This window comes from Zootermopsis nevadensis, unplaced genomic scaffold (genome assembly GCF_977971745.1).
Source record: "Zootermopsis nevadensis isolate Lab colony 2312 unplaced genomic scaffold, Znev_1.0 Znev_ptg000012l, whole genome shotgun sequence".
Lineage (NCBI taxonomy): Eukaryota > Metazoa > Arthropoda > Insecta > Blattodea > Termopsidae > Zootermopsis > Zootermopsis nevadensis.
Window position 1 is genome coordinate 5,968,094 of NW_028259144.1, and position 5,287 is coordinate 5,973,380.

The following is a 5,287-nucleotide window of genomic DNA, read 5'->3' on the forward strand; positions in this document are numbered from 1 at the left end:
ATTGTTGATGACGTGTCGGTGCTGCCCGTAGGTACGACGGTTTCCTCGCTGGAGTCGGCCGTGGTTCTTAACGTTCTTAAACTTCCTTACCGAGACGATCTTATAAGAAGTCAGTTCTCTGAATCCGAAACCGCCTGCGCTAATATATGCGTGCGTGTCGCAACGAATTAGTTCCAGGGATTAAACACTTTCTCAATTTTCCCACTCTCTTTTATTTTTCTAAACAATACTTCACACCTTTCGTATTTCCTTCTATAATTTTTGCGTTTGCAATTATTTGTAAATGTGTTTGTGCCCGCAAAACACCCTGAAATCTATTCTTTGCTTTGCCCCCTTTGGACACAGCTATAAAGCGGAGGCGGTTAGACAAACCCGGCACACACATATACACACACGGGCTGCCAGGTCCCAGGTCCCGGCCGAGTCGTGCCAGGCTGCCTCTCTTCCCAGGCGCAAACGAGAGAGAAAGGAGGGCGCTGCAAGGTGGCGTTTGGTGGGGACGCATAAATTGAGGGGAGGAAAATTACAGGGACGGAGGGGCAGAGCGGACAGGAACATAGAGTTTTCGTGGAAGCGCTTTAGAGGCCATGACGCTTGCGTCTTGCATTCCTGTACTGGGATTGGCTCCTTCATGATATGACGTCATATCTGTGTTAGCCTATCATGATAAAGGAGTAGAATATTTTATATGTGCCCTTTTGGGAAGGGGGTGCAAGAAGGAGCTGTAACGTTTGAGGTACATTTATTGACGCATGTATTCTCTTTTCGAAATATGTTTTGTAAGTTCTGTAAGCTTCTGAGGATTCTTGAAGAAGTCTTGTTTTTTGTAAAAGCCCTGTACCGATGTTCTGACAGTGATGTTTTCAGTTAAACTGTATTTTGCCTTTTTTCCCACCTTCTTACGTGGATACGTCGTTAAACGTGCTCTTCGTTTAATTAGACCCTTTTGCTGAAACTTCGAAAGATAAATACATATAGAAAAAGTACAATAGCTAATTGAACAACCTGCTTATTTGTCTTGTTCATTTTATCCCTTAAGCATCAGAAAATGAAATGTCTGCGTCGATCTTAAAATCCACTCTCCGGGATTTTCTTCACCTTTATCTACCTCTTGTACATTCAGTGCATGCTCTTAATCCGACGCAAATTTCGGTCATACGACTTCATATGTGTTTCCTATATGCTATATACATCGGTTCCAACATTTAATAATCTCTACAGCTGTATTTTTGACCTAAGTTTTCCACTTGTTTCAATATCTACATTTTACTTGTGCCCTAATTGTGTGTGTCAGTCTTAGAACTTTTGCATCATTATTACTGTCGTTTCTAGTATTCTCTGAACCTTCTCATCCCATGTCCATGGCACACAGCCGAATTTTATCGCTGTTTTAACTTGTGGTTTGTGTAAATTAACTGCATAGATCAGAATCCTTCTTGAAAAGCTAATAATCGCTCGCCTAGTCAAATATCACCCTTATCTACTGACAGCATCGTTAAATAAACAACAAATAAATAAGATACAGTATGTAAATATTGTATTACTATGTGCAAAGATTGTCAGATACTTTCGAGAAAATTGTAGTGTAAATTACAGTCTGTGTCATGATTTACATTGGGCTTAATTGGGCTTGTAAGTTACAGCGTAATGAATATCAATTTGAAGACGTCACTATTTTAATCGTACTGCATAACATATAAGTTTCTTTTTATATATTATTTCTACTTTAAATTCCCACCCTTGACTTTTAAATACTTGTTCCTCACATTATCAACGTAAATGTAGCACTAATTTCAAACGGGTCCGAGGACGTTCCGAAATAAGTCACTGACAAAACGTGATAGTGGAACCACGGTTCCGGAGAATTTGACGTAAATATGTTAACGTTGAACACAGCGGGATGCATACCTTGAAACTCATGACACGTATAATGACGTGAGTTGTAATCCTGGTGACCATAATGATAATATTAATCGCAATTAAATATTTCAGAAAAAGCATAAAGAGACGGAGCTCCAGCCCTCTCCCCCCCCCCCCCCCCCCACATATCCTGCGGGCAATAAATGCGTCATGTTCCTGAACATTCAGCTGTTTGCTTAGCTTCAGCTTTGATGTGACGATTGTAACACGCTGTGCCAAGTAAACTTGTTGATTTATGGCATAGTTTGTATGTATTTTGAACCTTATCGACTCCTGTCGTGCTATCCTGATTTCAAGGACTGACCTAAATCTAGAAATATGTACGTATAATTTTTTAATCTCTCGCTTTTAGTAGAATTCAGGTCGAGGTCATTTCAGAATAGAAAGTACAATATTTAACATTGTTCAGATAAGTATGTTAGGATGATAATGGGAAGAATGAGATTGGCCGAACATGTAGCACATAAAAGGGAGACAGGAATTTTTTGTCACATTTCGCCCCTGCAAATTCTCGGTTGGCAGTCACAAGTTCCCAAACAGAAAATTAATATTATATGTCAAGGACCGATAGTCGATTTCCGTACCTTCGTATCGAGAGACCGTCAGTGCAAAAGTAATGCCATTCCATCAGAGCAAACAGAGGTTGGGTTAAGTTAGGTTAGGTTAGGTTAGGTTAGGTTAGGTTGGAAGCGGTGCCCAACGCTGGGCCTCATTTCCGTGTGGCTTTGGGGGACTCACTAAATAAGGGCATTCACATTCTGTTGTTTCAGTTTCTTTATCTGTCAATAGCCTAAATGTTATGAAGTGGAATAAACCATCGTTCTCAACTCCAGAAAATGTCATCTGAAGGAGTTTATGTTGCCATTCTATAAGCCAAACTATCCATAAAAGGCTGGACAGGAAGTCAGCAGTAAGTATATATAATCCGGACTTAAAAAGTTATAGTGGAACCACGGTTCCGGAGAATTTGACGTAAATACGTCTATACGAAAAGGAAGTTTATTTATTGGCTTTATTCTAAATATTTCCTTTATATATGCTTTACAATTGAATAAAGTTTGATTAAGACTTTGCTTATTTAACTTGAATTAGTTACGCTTAAGATAGGTCTGTGGTAGCTGAATGTAATGTAATGTAATGTAAGGTAAGGTAAGGTAAGGTAATGTAATTTAAGGTAAGGTAATGTAAGGTAATGTAAGGTAAGGTAAGGTAAGGTAATGTAATGAAATGTTTTATAGGTAACAACAATGCTAAGTAAACAGATGACGTTTCCTTGGTAACAATAATGCCGAGTAAACAATTGACGTTTCCAAGGTAACATAACAATGCAGTTACACTTTTTCCTTTCACTTTTTGCCGAATGACACTGACCCGAAAATATAGACGTATTTACGTCAAAAATAATTGGCATATAAGTATCTGGCAATACTGTAGTTGTGTTAGAAAGGTAATAAATTAAGAATGATTACTAGTTTCGTTTACAAGTGAGAAGATATAAATTATTAAGATAGTTAAGGCCGTAGGAGGTAAAAGTCAGAATGAAGTTAGTAACTCGAATCAGTTGTGTCAAGAAGGTTGAAGCATGATTACCGTATTTCATGTCGTGTGACAGTTCGTCAGGAACCAAAGTACATTCGAGGCTTTGTTAAATTCAATGAAACAAAGCAGTCATCCGTTTTCGGGTGAAGGACTTGGCTTAACGACGATTATTTTTAGATTGGCTGATCGTGTGACCTGTCAAGGTGACAAAAAAAAGAAAGTTCTTTTCATGACAGATAACGGCTACTATATTTTATATTCTCTAACCCAATATCATGAACGATTTACTGAGAATCGATTTACTTTAAAAGTTGTTCAACAGATTTCGCAACAAAATTTTTTACTTTCGAGAATGAGCTCTCGATACACACATGGGAGATGTTTTAGTAGAAAACCCTCAAGATAAAAGACTGCTTGGACGGCCTAGTCGTTGATAGGAAGCTAATACATAAAATACATCTTAGGAAAAGACCATGTGAATAGTCGACTGGATTCAGTTGGCTCATGCTGACGCCTGTGAGCACGCAAATGAACCTCTGGGTTTCATTTAAGATGCAAACTTTTATTATGACATATTGTATGTTTATAAAAGTTAAACAGAAACCGAATCTAACGTAGTTATAGTGTTAAGACTTTATACAGAAACTTAACTATGCATTAGTTGAACAAGCGTTATAGCCTCTTGACGTTGCTAGGATACTCAAATGACGTCGTCAAACCCAAATATCCCACTACGTTTCACTGTAATGTTTGTAACATCAAGCAGTACGTGGTTAAACATGTGACGCTGTCACTTCTGATCCGTTTTTAGAAGAACTGCTGGTTTGCACTTCCCACAGATTCATTTCAGAAATTCGTAATACGTCTAACGTTGTCGTAAAACTGAAGCCTTGCAGTGTAAGTGTCTAATTTACCTCAGCTAAACGAATAAAAAACATAAACGGAGGAAATAAGTTTTAAGGTTTGCGTTCAGATCGTCGTCTTCTGGGTCGAAAAACCCTCAGATTCCCGAAATTTATACATTGCCATTGAATATTTCAAAAAAAATTATGAAATTTATATTTCGTTTTAAACATATGACATGGATATATACTCTTTTATCATGTAATAACATTTTATAATTACTTTTTTAAAAAATGCTTATTTTCTACAATATGTGAATGGTGTTAAAATGTATTGTAAATTTCCAAAATATTTTTAAATATAAATAAACTGGTAATGAATTAAAATAAACAATGCTTTAATCTCATTGTCCACCATATTTCTTATCTTTCGATTGAAGCTAGAATTTTTGTTTCTGAAGCTCATTTATTAACTAAACATGATTTTAGCCTTTTTTTTAAGAATAAGTGGATCCCTCTGTAGAGGTATATATCGATCGATATGAGACACCAGCTGACTGGTTGACGCGAAGTACAGCACTTCATATCGACCGCTGTATAAAAATAGGTAAACTTGATTTTTTCCTTTCCGTCACTCAGTCGCTTCCTGAGAACTCACTAGGGTGTACCTCGTTATATCCGTTATGTTCATGCATGAAAACTCTACATTTCCTCCCTCTAACCACCCAATGTAAATTCACCCTCTCATTCTCATCCCTTTCACTTCAATTTCTGTTGCATTTGTCTCCCCAGGACTTCTCATTCAAGTGCAGTACTTGTTTGCTTTGTCTAATGAGGAGGTTTTACAGGACTAACATTCTTCGGGCGATTCAGACGAACGCGGGGGTGTGTTTATCTTGTACACCCCCACCCCCATCCCTGTACCGACTTGGAAAACTATGGTACATACAGGTCTTTATATTTAAGTGGCTCTAGGCATATAATTT